This window comes from Equus asinus, chromosome 3 (assembly GCF_041296235.1).
Source record: "Equus asinus isolate D_3611 breed Donkey chromosome 3, EquAss-T2T_v2, whole genome shotgun sequence".
Lineage (NCBI taxonomy): Eukaryota > Metazoa > Chordata > Mammalia > Perissodactyla > Equidae > Equus > Equus asinus.
The window spans coordinates 72008194-72024592 of record NC_091792.1 but is presented as its reverse complement, the minus strand read 5'-3'; the positions used below and the strand labels follow the sequence as shown (position 1 = coordinate 72024592).

At 36.2% G+C, this 16399-nt stretch overlaps 1 pseudogene; it reads right to left on the bottom strand.

The window, feature by feature from the left end:
- Positions 1-684: 684 nt before the first annotated feature.
- LOC123281841 (olfactory receptor 2L5-like) overlaps positions 685-16399 on the bottom strand; it is a 32076-nt pseudogene continuing 16361 nt past the window's right edge.

Here is a 16399-nt window from a genome sequence, read left to right as displayed (position 1 = left end):
GATATTCCTAATTCCCACTAGTTGACCAAACCTTTGAAACACTCCTCTTAAAATTAACTTCACAATTTCCTTGACTTTGTTAGCACCTCCAAGTTTTCACTGTTGATCCTGATGTACTCCTGATGTTAAATCACTTCCCTAGGATTCATCACCCTAAAAGAGACAAGAAAGAGAAGTCCGAATCCCTGATGAAGTCTCAGCTAAGTCCCTGTAATAATTCTCTCTAAATTGAAAGAAAGATTAACTGGTAAGTTATGGGTCTACTGTGAGAAGACTAATAAGTCTTCTGAATTTCAATTAGATCTTGACATTCAGGAAACACTTATTTTTCTGTTTTAGACTTATTTGAAAGTGGTAAAACTTCTATGCTGAATGACAATTTCAGTTAGACAGTTTCCATTTTCATTTGCAGGACCAAGAACCATTTTCACTGACAGCATATCAGCAAAAAATAAATGCATTTGGAAATGAATTTGAAGTTAATGTGAAAATGCACCATGAAGAAAAAAGGATAAGGGTTGAAATGATTAATTTATTGCAAAATAATTTTGTCCAGACATGAGTGATTTTCTTCTGCTCTAATTTTAGTCCTTGCACTCTAGGCATAAAATAATAATTCTAATTGCTGTACACTGAAGCATGAAGTTGTATCCAAGTCCTGGCTACACATGCTAAAAGCTCTGCCTACGTTTTAACTGCACAGATTCTCTGAATTACCCTTCTTAGGGCCCCCATCACCTCTCTGTTTCTCAGGCTGTAGATGATGGGGTTTAGCATTGGGGTCAGGATGGTGTAGAAGACAGCCAGAACCTTGTCCTCTGTTGGAGATCTGAGGGATCTTGGGCGTAGATAAGTGTAAACAAATGGAGCATAATAGAAAGTCACCACAGTGAGGTGAGTGCTGCAGGTCGAATTGGCCTTCTTCCTCCCTTCTGGTGAGTGCATGCGGTGGACAGCAAGGAGAACCCAGCCATAGGAGCATGCAATACCAATAAAAGGCAACACGAGGAAGAGGGTGGTGCTCACAAACACTGTATACTCATAAACCCAGGTATCCATGCAGGCCAGAGTCAACATGGCTGGGATGTCACAGAAGAAATGGTTGATGGCCCTGGATTGACAGTACGGGATTTGGAGGGCATATGTGTTGTGGGCACAAGAGTTTATAGAGCCCATGCTCCAAGATCCTATTATCATCAGCACACATACTCTTTTGCTCATATGAATGGGATAGTGAAGAGGAAAACAAATAGCTACATAATGATCATAGGCCATAGATGTCAAGAGCAGTGCTTCTGCAACTGCTAAAGTCAAGAAAAGGAAGCTCAGAAACCCACATCCAATGAAAGAGATAGACTTTTTTCCTAAGAGATAATTAGAAACCTTTTTCGGGACAATGGTGGAGATGTAATTCAAGTCAATGATGGAGAGCTGAACTAAGTAAAAAGTACATGGGTGTGTGGAGCTGGGTGTCCAGGAAGATGAGGAGAATCATGGACAGGTTGCCAAACAGAGCCATTAGGGAAATGAGAACAATGAGAATGAAGAAGAACAGACCAATTCTTGATGGTGGAAACAACCCTAATAAGATGAAATCAGTGGATGTTTGATTATAATTTTCTATAGGGGAGCTGATATTATTTTTCCTAGAGGCAAACAAGAGAGTAAGTTAAGTACAAAACTGTAAGCTATTTTTAACTTATTATTGTAGTCAGACTGTGTATTACATAAAATTTTATGGCTCTTAAATGAAGTGAACTTATCAATTTGAAAGAAAAACATCTTATTTTCTAACCCAGACACTAAAATTTGAATATGTAAATATTTGTGGCCAAAGTGTTTTCTTAGAAATCTTTAAAATTATTTCAAAACAACATTTGAATTTTGACTTTATTAGGATAAGTATGTTTTATTACCCTACACAGACTCACATATCATCAAAATCAGGCGTTGCATTCAAAATGTAAGCATAGAAAATATATGTAACTGTATACATTGTATAGTTCTAGTATCAATAAATGTTTACGACCCATAAGGGATGATTTTTCTTTCATATTTAAGCCCTAAAACTTTCCTCTAAACCTGCAGTAGCCTATCAGTTCATGTTGAGGAGTTATATTTATTTCTTAAATTTACTTTGCCAAGTAATGACAAATCATGTTTTCTTGAAGTTAGATATTATAATTTGGCTCATCTGCTCTTAAATTTTGCACGAATCCTTATTATTAAGTGCCACTTACACAAAGTCATTCTCTTCTGCCTCCTCACTCAATTTCTGAATGCTGCAGTTAAGACGCTTTACTTGAAAATCTCTACACCATGCTCAGTGTAGCTTTCAGGACTTTGCTCAAGCTCTTCCAAATGACATGTTTTCTATCTCTGCTTCTCTAACATCTATATAATATCATACATTACTTTATAACACTTTGTCTTACTCATTCCTTTCTTCCCGTTGTTTTTCTTGTATTTAGAATCATTTCCAATCCTAGATAAGTATGTGAATTTAAGCACACATATTTATCATCCCTCCCTCTTAAAACTCAATTATTATGATGATTAAGAAATAGACATGTTACAAATTAAAAGACAGCAGGTGAGCAAAAGGTACAATGAGAGATGAAGTATTTGAAGACTCTGAAAGAAGGAACTTGGATAGAGAAACATTCAGCCACTTAAATGGAAAAAAGGAAATGGTACTCTGAGAGTCCTTCATTGAGGTAGGAGGAGGAATTCTCCTCCAGAGACATTATAAGTGAAGAAGCTCCACACAGTATGTAAAGTTCTAGTCCTGCAAGTTATTCTACAGTTGAATGCTACCAGACTTTTAAGGAAGTTTCCAACATGAAAGAAGAAGATGAACAAATGTACGTATATACACACACATACACATACTTATTCACACACACTCTGCACAAATATAAAGTGAGTCACACGTGACTGTAAAAATGCAGAAAGAGAATGTGCTTTTAAAAAATGGGAATCATATCATCAAAGATCTATGACATATTATCCCACAAGATAAATATTCTGAGACATGTAAAATAGTTTCAGGTAACAGGAAAGCCTCTTACAAATTAAAAAATATAAAACTGATAAAAAAGATTGAGTGAAAGTTTCAAAGACAAAGTGAAAATATCTATCAGAATGCAAAGAAAGTAACAGCAATAGCAACAGAAAAAAATTGTCATTTTGCAAGGTAGGAGAATTAGAGAATTAATACAAGGAAACCAACATATGCTTATTGTCTTTCTCAGAAAACACATAGTAAAATAATAATGGAGTTATTACCAAAAAACATTTTTCAGAATTGATATATATGATACACCATATTCAAACAGCATGATCAAAACACAGAAAAGTAAATGAGAAATATTTTATTGAAAAATATATTCTTGAAAATTCTAAATGTCTTGAAGACATTTTCTGAAAATTGTAAATATTGCCTATAAATTTATGATTCTAAAAGTGCCTTCACAGAGAAAATAGTAATAATGATGAGAATACCTACATATAGACATAATAACTAAAAGATCATCGTTTTACAATAATTTATATTTTTGTATTTTAGCAATATATACTAGACAATTGAACAATGTTGTCAATTTCACAGCCCCACACACAAAGTGGATGTAATGATGTTAAAAAGATGGGAAAATGGAAAACAAAATGGAGGTGGTAGTGGGTGGAGGGAGAAGGTCTCTATTCTAAAGAGTCCGCAAAAAATCTCTTAGAACTAACAATCTAATTCAGCAACGTTGCAAGATACAAAATCATTTGTATTTCCATACACTAGTAATGTGCGACCCTAAAAAGAATTTAAGAAATAATTGCATTTATAATATTGTCGAAAAGAATGTAATACTTAGGAATAAATTCAAGAAGGAAGGCAACATACTCGTGCACAGAGAATCACAAAACATTGCTGAAAGTGAAGAAGAGACAAATAAACAGAAAAGCATGTTGTGTTCATGGATTGGAAAACTTAATGTTATTCGGATGTCAATACTACCATAAGGAAACTTCCGATTCAATGAAATGTCTATCGTGATTCCAGTGAGTTTTTTGCAGAAATAGACAAGTACATCCTAAAATTCATATGGAACCTCAAGTACCCCAAATAGCCAAAACAATCTTATAAAATAATTTTCTGATTCAAGACTTACTACAAAGCCACAATAATAAAGTGTAGTATTGGCATAAAGACAGACACAAATCAATAAAATAGAATACAGATACCAGAACAAACCCTTCACGTATGTGGTCAAAGGATTTTTGACAAGGGTCTCAAAACCATTCAATGGGAACTTCTTTTCAACAACTGATGCAGAGAAAACTGGTTATCCACATGCAAATAATGAAATTGTACCATTACTTTTCACCACACACAAAAATTAACTTAAATATATCAAAGAGCTAAACAGAGAACTAAAACTATAAAATTTTAGAAGAAAACATAGAGGAGAATTTTCATGACATTGGATTTAGCCGTGATTTTTGTATATGACAACAGATGTATGTACAACAACAAAAATGTAGATAAGTTGGATTTCATCAAAATTAAAAGAAATTCTGTGAATTGCAAATCTTTATCAACAGAGTAAATCAGCGACCCACAGAATCAAAAAATATTAGCAAAATATGTATCACATAAGGGATTGATACAGGAATTATATAAAGACTTCCCACAACTCAACAACAACAACAGAAAATCTAATTTAATAATGAGGAAAGCAATTGGATAAACATTTTTCTAAAGAAGGCATAGAAGTGGCCAATAAACTCAGGAAAAGATGCTCAACATCACTAATTATTAGGGAAATTCAAATCAAAACTACAATAAGATACTGCCTCTCATTCATCAGGATAGCTACTATTAAAAAAAGGAAAGAAAATAACAAGTGTTAGTGAGGATGTGAAAAATTTTTAACATGTGCAATGCTTGTGGGAATGCAAAGTGATGCAACCCTTGTAGAAAATGTTATGACAGTTTCCCACAAAGTAAACATAAAATCACCATATGATACATCAATTACATTTCTGAGTATATGTCTAAAAGGAATGAAATCAAAGTTTACAACAGATATTTGTACATGCATGTTCACAGAAGCTTTATTCACAATAGCTAAAAGGTAGCAACAACACAAGTATCTGTTAACAGATTAATGGATAAATAAAATATGGTGTATATATATAACGGAATATTAGTCTTAAAAAGGAAGGAAATTTTGCTACATGCTGCTATGTGGATAAAACTTGTAGATATTATGTTAAGTGAAATAAGACAGTCATGACAAGCCATACACATAATTTCACATATTTGAGTTACCCAAAGTAGTCTAAAGATGAAAGTGGAGAGGTGGTTGTCAGGAGCTGGGAGTTGAAAGGAATGGGTGTTAGTGGATACAGAGTTTCAGTTGGTTAAAATGAAAATGTTCTGGGGTTATGATGATAATGGTTAGACAATAATGTGAATGTATCTTATTTCATTGAACTAAATACTTAAAAATGGATAAAATGGGGGCCCTACCTAGTTGCATAGTAGTTAAGTTTGCGCACTCTGCTTTGGCAGCCCAGGGTTCCCAGGTTCATATGCTGGGCGTGGACCTATGCACTGTTCATCAAGCAATGCTGTGGCAGCATCCTACATACAAAATAGAGAAAGATTGGCACAGATGGTAGCTCAGCAACAATGTTCCTCAAGCAAAAAGAGCAAGATTGGCAACAGATGATAGCTCAGGGGCAAAAAAAGAAAATGGACAAAATGGTAAATTTTATAAGGTTTATATTTACTACAATTAAAATAAAAAATTAGAATTTAAATATAACTTAAAATATTCCATATTTGGAACTTCAAATATATTATACAAAACCTATAGTGGAGTCCAAATCATGTGCAGATCAATTCATCTTTGAATAAGGTGTAGCCTCTGACATGTTGTAAAGGAAAAATTAGGAAAGCAAATTTTTTCATAAATGTCATTTGGATTCAATATGATATAGCATATTAGACCGATTCCATATTATATAATTTATATTAGTAACTTAATTATTGATAGGTAAAAAATGTGGTATTTGAAATTACCAATGAAATTATGATCACTTCTATCACATGTATTTTACATGGGGCTGTTTATGACAAAGTTTCCATGAGGGAATTAGTATTATCCCACTCTAAAGGTAAAAACATATATAGCATGGAACATAAAGAACATAAATAATGGATGACACTTCAGATCTTATATTTGATGCCAGGTATCACGACAGCCAATGGAGTATTTTTTTTTATTTTTCTTGTGGTAATGTTCTAATTTGCTGTCATGTGATATCATTCAAAGGACCTCTGTACATGATGGGAAAACAATCTCAACTATTGACTATCAGCCTTGAATATTTCAAGGTCTAAAGTGAAGGCGACTTTTTTTTTGTAGGTAAAAATAAATCCAAATAGCTTATTTTTGTGATCTTATTTTGTTTTTATCCACTAGAAGAACAATAACCTATTTCCAGCCCATTCATAAAATATTTTCCATCTTTTTGATTTTTTAAATTTCCCTAAAATCTTTGCAATTTAGACTTCAACATTAATGTTGTTATTCATAGGAGGAAAGAACTAGCAGGAAAAATTCTGATGATGGTTTCATAGTGAACAGAAGAAACAAGCCTTGAATCTGGACCATGTCCTACTTGGAAAATAAGATAATTGTATATACCTGTATTGACCATTTCCATAGGTCTGTACATGTAATTTGTCAGGATATGTTCTAGGATTAAATTGTATTTAATATTGGCCACTAATTGTTGGGCTTGATATCACTACCCACATTTTATAGATAATAAAATTGAGGTTCAGAGATTTTAAGTGACTTTACCTTAAGATACATAGTTGGATAGCTGGATTCTAAGATCTATCTATTTATCTAAATGAGTCTCTTATATTATCCCTCAAATATTAAGTATTTTGTAGCAATGGGTCTGAAATAAGGATATGCCACTTTTTATCCACCAACACAAAAAAACTAAAAAGGATGACAAACAAAAGAAAGTTATTAAAAAATAAATTCTATCTAGGTGGTGAAAATGTCCTTAAAACACAAATATAATTATTTTAGTGTTTACAGTTTAACCATTTCAACATATTCTTCTATTTTCTCATATAAACTGGCTTCACTGCATTTTCTCTTGACCACACTTCAACCACACACATTATCTTACATTAATGGTCTCTCAAAGCCTCTAAGTGAAATCCAGCTCATATCTTGCTCCAATACAAAATTGTCAGTACCTAGGAGATTTTGCTTGCAAATAAACACGCATAACATCTCCTGTGTAACTGGATTTTAGATGTACATATTCTATATGTTGAGTAAAACCATCCAAATCCTGCTCATTTCAAAATGAATTACATATTACTATCTCTTGAAGTCAATATGCATCAATTTCATTGAAGATCAATTTTTTCCTATGTTTATATTTAGAGTTAAAAATTAAATGCTGAAAAAAATCCTTATTTTAATGGTTTATATATTTATGGAACATACATTTTTTTAAAAATATAGTCTAATTATTACAATATAAAAACAAAACTGAATCACAGAAATACAAAATGAGCCATTTAAGCCTGTACAGTTACCTAGTGATGGAGTTGGGAAACAGAGGAGTGTCCTCCAGTCTAGATAATGCAGGATTTTCCACTGAAGCACAGACTTTTTTTACCGTACATCCTTCTCATTTTTGATCATTATTTATCACAAAATAAGGTGTGATCATTTACATAGATGTACCAAGAGTGAGGACTTACCTAAGAAGTCTCCTTATGTTGGCTTTGGTGGAAGTGTTATAAAAAATTAGACTTTTAAAAGCCTCAAAATTATGACACTCTCTCCCAAGTTTCACAGAAATTTCGATCACTCCCTATCTTCTCAAGATTCCTTAAATATCCTAAAATGCTGGAAATTCCCTAAAGTGACCTTCCTTACTCATCTGTAGGGCTAGGAAAGAAGTAAACCAGGTTGCTAGGTCAATTTTACTGGGAGGGCTTTGAATGCATTAGCTACATAAAGTTAATCTTAGTTTCTAAAAATTGGCTGATCATACCTCAATCTGCATGTCTACAGTAAGTATGATTTTACGTTGCCATCAGTTAGGTAGGACGCACAGCATTGTAAAATGGCTTTCATAGAATCAGAATCAGATACCCAGATGAGTGTCCTTTAAAATGAAGACAAGCATAGTTCTCCACAGTATCCTTAGATCGAGTGCTACATGAGATTCCACCTTTCTTCAAGTTTTTCACAACAGGTTCTACTAAAGAGAGAAAGAGTATATAATGGTTTATATTAGCTGACTGGATTAGCAATGATGATTCTAGGACTTCTTTACCTGGAGGATTAATCTGGTGTCTTTTTCTTTTTTTTGCATTCTCTTGAGAATGTCCCCTGAGACTTGGACATTGTGGGTTAAATCACTAATAGCCCAGGATGGCCATAAGCCAAGGCTTGGGGAGGAATTCTGATATTTTCTTTAGATATTTTAACCGTTGTCTTAAGGATTAATTCAGTGGAGAAGGAAACAAATATATTTTTTCAAATTTCTCCAATATTATAATGTCTTTAAAGTTTTATGAATCTTATATTTTATATGTTGTTGTTCAGTAAGAGCGTAGTAATGATATCTTCTCATATTAATTTATTTTCCAGTTTCCAGACACTTCTTATATTAATTTATGTCTAGTTTTGATTATATTGGCCTACAAATATAATAAATTAAATGGATTGTGGTTAAATAAACACATATAAGCAGAAATTCTTAAAACATCACATATAGGATTTATCTGTAATTTATTTTAGTTATTACATATCTTCTAACTTCTTCCATTCTGTTGGAAAAATCCATTAAAGTATAAAACAATTTCCACTTAATAAACTAAAGACAATAATGATATCACTCACTTCGTTGCAATTATATTTACAAAATATTTAACAACACAATTTTGCTGTGGATAATACCTTAGCTGTTCTTATATTTCTCACGCTTTCCAGTAACTGAAGTAATTACACCTTTTGCTTGGGAAGGGTTAATATTGGTCTAGTTAAATTTTTTTAATATGTGTAAAACATTTGAATTTTTAATTCTGATGTGTAAAACATTTGAATTTTTAATTCTAATGTGTCTCATTGAAGACATCTTTATGTTCAATCTATTTGATGACTTTAGACTTCATGGATCTGGATGTTCTTTTCCCTCCCCAGATTTGGAGCATTTTCTGTTATTATTTCTTTAAATAAGAAAGAAATAAGGTCCAGTTCTCTGTCTTCCCATTTCTCTGCCCCTTCTGGACTCCCACAATGCAAATATTGGTTTGCTTATGGATTCCTCTAAGTCCTGTAGCCTTTTTTCAATTTTTACATTCTACTTTCTTTTTCTTTTTTTATGAAGATTAGCCCCTGAGCTAACATCCACCATCAATCTTCCTCTTTTTGCTAATGAAAATTGGCCCTGAACTAACATGTGTGCCCATCTTCCTCTACTTTATATGTGGGATGCCTGCCACAGCATGGCTTGATGAATGGTGTGTAGGTTCATACCTAGGATATGAACAAGTGAACCCTGGGTTGACAAGGCATAGCACATGGATTTTACCCCTGTCACTGGCCCGGCCCTCTCCATTTTCTTTTTGTTCTGATGACTGAGTAATTTTAAATGATCTGTCTGAGCTCACTGATTCTTTATTTTGCTTGATCAAGTCTATTGTGGAGATTCTCTATTGATTTTTTTTTTCAGTTCAATCATTGTATTCTTCAGTTCTAGAATTTGCGTTTAGTGTTTTTTGTATTTGTTTTATTTTTTAAAGGTTTTGATCTCTTTGTTAAACTTCTTATTTTTTCTAAATATTGTTTTCCTGATTTTGTTTAGTTGTCTATATGTGTTCTCTACTAGCTCACTAAGTTCTTTAAGTTACATATTCTGAATTCTTTATTAGGCAAATTTTAGATTTACATTGCTTTGTTTTGTTCCTTTGGTAGTGTCAAGTTTCTCTTACCTTTTGTGAGCTTTGTAGCCTTGCATTGTTGTTTGCATATTTGAAGAAGTATTCAATTTCTCCAGTATTTACAGATTGCATTTGACAGAAAAAGCCTTTCACCAGTCATCCCAGCCAGAGGTTTTGGGCAGGACAGCAGATGCCTGCCCCTACATGGACCTCCTCATAGGGTTCAAAGGTGAGTGGGCTTGAAGCCTGGGTCCACACTGATATTGTATGCTCACTTGAATCCTTTCCCCTGGGAGAGCCCTTAAGCAAAGGAAATCTCTCTCTACTGCATTGTATATGGGGAGGGTGACTCAAGTAAATTGAAACTCTCCTTTGTACAGTCTTTGAAATGTCTTTCCCCATTTCTGTGCTCCACTTAAGTGCTATGTTCTCGTATCTGGAATCTAGAGCTCTCCCGATGGTAAATTCATGCATGGATGGTTATTTATATCCATTTTTATGTGAAAGGATTCAGGCTAGAACCTCCTATAGCACCATTTTCCTGACACAATAACCATGTGTAGATAGGCCAAGATTGTTCTGTGCTCAGTCGGAGAATTACTGAGTTTGTCACAGCTTTAACATGACCCCAGAAACCCATGGAATAAAGTCATCCTGAAATACCCTAATAATCTCCAAGAGTACAGTGAAAGGAGGTGAGAATTTGTGCTGCATACTTCCCCAGAAGACACCTCAAAACCAAGAATAGCAAGGGGCTATGAGATTTGGTTTATCCTAAGAGAAGAAAGAAGAGCATGAAACAAAAAATCCTGAGCTATTTTTTACAATTGTGGTGTTCAGTTCAGTTGAATTATTCATAAAATACGATTAAAATGAATAATGACATTTACGTCCTTTGAAGAGGAAGCCACATTCTATGACCCCAAAAGGAAAGATTTAGGCAATAATCATTTTAATTAGAGGTTTTTGAAAATATGCATGAGATCATAAAAGAAAAACATGTCTATACTAATTTAATAGAATATGGAGGTGTTTGTAGCCTTTATAAATTGGCATATATGTGGTGAGATATGTTTTGTTAATAGGAAAATAGTCAATATTGAAAAGATTTTCTCTTCTCACAATTATCATACAAATTGTATGGAATCACAATCAAAATCCCACTTTGTAATCTAATTCTGATAATTATGTCAAAATACAATAGGCTAAGAGTAACCAAGACAGGATTTGAGATGCAAATATTCTGAAGTTAGGAAAAGCACTCAATATTCAAGATGTGGGTATATGAAGAAGAAAAAAGAACGTCATTGATGTTTACCAGTTAATGCTTCATTCATATATCAAAGCTTCATCTTGTACAACTTAAATATATACAATTTTTATTTGTCAATTGTACCTCAATAAAGCTGATGGAAAAAAGATAAAGATAAGCATGTTCAATGCTCTAGAACTTCCACTCATAGGCCATTTCCAACAGAATTTTAAAAAATATACTCTCTAATAGACATGCACAAAAACATTCATAGCAGGAGCATTTGTAACAATATTCACATATGTTCTTTAAGAAAAATGAGTAAGTAAATAGAGCATAGTTACCAAATGGAGAATTTGGGAGCAATGTGAATTAATGATCTACATATGCACAAATGACTGAAATAAATTTGACAGATATAATATGAAGGAAAATAATCCAGATATAGAGCCAACCCTGATGGCTTAGTGCTTAAAGTTTGGTGCTGTGTCTGTGGCCTAGGATCAGTTCCCTAGAACCACACCAATCATCTGTCAGTAGCCATGCTGTGGTGGTGCATCACATAGAAGAACTTACAACTAACAGATACACAACTACACACTGGGACTCTGGGGAGGAAATGAAAAGGAAAGAGAGATTGCCAACAGATATTAGCTCAAGGTAAACCTTGCCCCAGAAAAAATTTTAAATAAAAGGATAATAAAACCCAAAACACATTAAAAGAAAAAATAAGCTAGATACAAACAGGCACATGATATAAAGATTTAAAGAAATTAAATGATGAAATGAATCTATGCTATCCATAAGTTGTGAAAAGGGCTACTTTTGGGGTGATAGACAATGTAAAAGAGCACAGCATTAGCTTTTCATGTGCTTTTACGTCTACTCCCCAAGAAATGTGCCCCTTGTAGTGGTTTCCTTTCATGAAAATCTATGAAGTGTTTGTATACTATTTCTCAATAATATTTTTTTCTATAAACAGACAAAAACTGATAATGCTCCATGGACTGATAGTAAAAAAGATAATTACAGAGAGAGTGACGTCAGCATCATGGCATTGTGAGTTGTTCCCTTGGTCTCTTCCCCCTAACTTAAACCCAAATGGGTATTCCTTATTGGGCAAAGCATTCCATACAGGGCATGATAAGATGTCTGAGAAACTAACACAACCATACATCTAGTGGTGGGGTTGCTGGATCTCCTAAAAATAGTGGAAGAATTTGATCAGATCACCTGCCTTTCCCCAGTAGCAGTCATCTAGGCTGTGAGTCCTTGTGTGGCAGCCAGTGAAAAACTTTAGGAAGAGGTGGGGGAGCAGGCAGGCATTCTTGTGAACACTTTCATTTTGAGAGTTCTGCTCAGCCTGTAGGACTGACATACAATTTGGTGCTCCATACCATCTGATGCAGGCAGCTACCATGTGGGTGACCCCACCAAGCACAACAGCCCAGGTAAACCACCCATAGGTTCAGAGCAGTGGGTACTTGTGCAAGAAATATCCACCACCACCTGGCACACTAGCTCAGATGGTCCCAAGCCAAGGCAGCATTTCCACACTAGAGCACTTGCACAGTGTATGTGACCAGCCAGGTGCCTGTGGCCAGCAGGCAGACACAGATGGTCCTTGTCAGCACAACTTCAGTGGAGGTGGAGGATTCAGAGAGTATGGCACCTTCCCTCCAAGAAGTTGCAAGTGGAATCTGTGGCCTGGTACTGCTACTATTTACCGGCAAAGGAGCACTTCATCAAACACCACGAGAACTACATTAACACTCCAAAGCAGAAGGAAAATGACAAGTCTCCAGAAATCATGCTTGAACTCATAGTAACTTACAACCTAAATGTCAGACAATTCAAAATAGCTGACATAGAGAAACTCAGTGAATTACAAGAAAACTCAAAAATACAGTTAAATGAGCTCAGGAATAAAATTAATGAGCAAAAGAAATTCTTCACCACAGACATTAAATCTCTAAAAAAAAAAAAAAATGAAACAAATCCTGGAAATGAAGAACACAACAAATGAGACTAAAAAAAATCTAGAAATGTTAAAAACAGAGCTGATGTTATGGAGGACAAAATTAGAAATTTAGAGGACATAAATATAGAAATGGTTCAGGCAAAGAAGAAGAGAGAACTAAGACTAGAAAAAAAAATGAAGACAGACCTGCTCTGTGGCTGAGTGGTTAAGTTCGCACACTCTACTGCGGCGGCCCAGGCTTTGGAACCTGGGCACAGACATGTCACCACTTGTCAGGCCACATTGAGGCAGCATCCCACATCTCACAACTAGAAGGACCTGCAACTAAGATGTGCAACTATGTACCAGGGGGAGGGGAGGTGGGGGGTCGGTTGGGAAATAAAGCAAAAAAAAAAAAAGATTGGTAACAATGTTAGCTCAGGTGCCAATCCTTAAAAAAAAACAAAAAAAAAAGAAGATCAGCAACAGCTGTTAGCCTAGGTGCCAATCTTAAAAAAAAAAAATGAAGAAATTCTTTAACAATTATCTGACAACTAGGAAATGCAAAACACGGTTTATAGGCATTTGAGAGGGAGAAGAGGAGCAGAAAGCTTGTTCAAAGAAATTATTGCTGAGAACTTTCCAAACCTGGTGAAGGACTGGACTTACAAGTACATGCAGTCAGTAGAACTCCTTGTTACATGAATGCCAAAAGACCGACTCAAGGCATATAATAGTAAATCTGGCAAAAGTCAACGACAAAGAAAAGATATTAGGGGCCGCAAGGTAGAAGAGAATAACCTACAAACGAATCCCTATCAGGCTTTCGGTGAATTCCTCAGCAGAAATCTGACAGGCTTAGAGAGGATGGGCTGATTGATTCAAAGTACTGAAAGACAAACACTTTCAGGAAAGAACTCTATCCAGAGAAATTATCCTTCAGATATGTTGGAGAAATAAAATCTTTCCCAGATATACAAAAGCTGAGAGAGTTCATTGTGACTAGATCTCCATTACAAGAAATGATCAAGGATGCTTTCATACCTAAAACAAAAGGCAAAGCTTTACAAAGCCTGGAGCAAAGAGATAAATAGACAAAGTGATAAATTTGCAGCTCTCTGTCACAACAGGTTAGTAACCACTTAATAACATAAAAGATAAAGAGAAGGAAAGCATCAATAGTAACTATAAACACTTCATTTTAATGACAAAGTCACAACACAAAACAGAATAATTTGTTATGACAACAACTTAGATGGGGAATAGGAGGGGATGGAACATGCTTAAAGTAATGGAGATAAGAGGCTAACAAAAAATGGGCTGTCTCATCTATGAGATCGTTTGTACACGCCTCATGGTAACCACTAAACAAAAAAATCAATGTAGAGACACAAATCCTAAATAATGCTAAAACCATGAAAAAAACCAACAAACTGAAATGGCAGTCAGAAATACAGGAGAAGAGAAACAAGCAAAATAGAGAACAATCGAGAAACAAGAGATAAAATGGCAGTGTTAATCCCTCATATATAAATAATCACTCTAAAGGTAAATGGATTGAATTCTCCAATCAAAAGATACAGAATAGCTAGATGGATTAAAAAACAAAACCCAAGTGGCTTTCTTCCAACGGACACCCCCAGAGGATCTACACACATCTAGGGCAGGAGCGAGCACACAACAGAGGAGCGACGGTGGAAACAGGTGACCAGAACCCTACATAACCCCCCGCAATTACTCCTAAATGCAGAGGGAAAGTTTGGAGTTGCACACCTGAGCCCGCGGGGAGAGTCTCTCCCCGCCATTGGCGGGGATACCCCGCCTGGGGTTTGTGGCGCCCGGAGTGTCCCAGAGAGAGTCGCTGATGGTACGGAGGTCTCCCAGCTGCCATTGCCTGCCCGGTGGGACTAGGGATTGCCGGAGATCTCAGAGAGGACCAGGGCTGGGGGAACTTTCAAAGGCCTGCTCTGCGACCCGGATGGGAAACGCCAGAGCTCCGCCCGGGCAGCAGACAAAACTCTCTGTCTGCCATTAGCAGAGGGGCCACGCCGAGCATTCACAGCTCCGAGAGAGGCCAGGAGAGAATCCCAGAGGGCGGGGCGACCCCCAGCTGCTGTTGCCCACCCCGTGGGACTAGGGATACCTGGAGATCTCAGAGAGGACTGGGGCTGGGGGGAGTTCCAGAGACCCAGCTTCGTAGCCTAGGAGGAAACCCTACAGGCTCACAGCAGCCTTAGGGAAAGCCTCTGCACAGCACCAGTAGAAGGCACCCAGCCACCAGCCACAAGGCTGGAAGACCCCAGGGCAAAAGCAGCATAGCTAGGTGAACTAACCACAGACTGTAGAAGATGCCAATAGCTCTCCTGCGACCCATAGAGGACAAGTGAGATTTTGTGGGTGCCGACAGCAACGGAGCGACAAATATAAGTGATCCCACCCCTGGCCACTGGAAAAGCCCATAACACCATTGCAGACCCCAAGGAGAGAGCACATCTAGGTGGGCTGCAACAGTAGGCACCAGCAGCCTCAAGCCCCCCTGTGACAGCCCGCACGGCAGAGGAGGGAATACAAAGGGCCACTGTGGCTACGAGGAGGGGCCCAGTCCCAGTTAGCAACTGCAGACAGGGTTCCTGGTTGGTGCAGTATAAACAGCTGCTCCCCCACCGCAGCAGCTGAAACAAGTGAAAGGAGCAACTAAACTCTATCTCCATGTGGAGGCACAAATCAACAACATCAAGCAATATGAAAAAATACATTAAATCTCCAGAACAGAAAGAAAGTAACAAATACACAGAAAACAATCCCAAAGAAAATGAGATATATAACCTAAATGATGATGACTTCAAAACAGCCATCATTAAAATTCTCAATGAGTTAAGAGAGAGTTCTGACCGACAACTCAACGAGTTCAGGAGCTATGTCACAAAAGAGTTTGATACGATAAAGAAGAACCAAACAGAAATACTGGAAATGAAGAACACAATAGAGGAGATTAAGAAAAATCTAGAGGCACTGAACAGTAGGGCCGATAATATGGAGGAAAGAATTAGCAATTAGGAAGAGGGGAATATAGAAATGCTACAGGCAGAAGAGGAGAGAGAAGTAAGACTAAAAAGAAATGAAGAAACTCTCCGAGAATTATCAGACACAATTAGGAGATGCAACATAAGGATTATAGGTATACCAGAGGGAGAAGAGA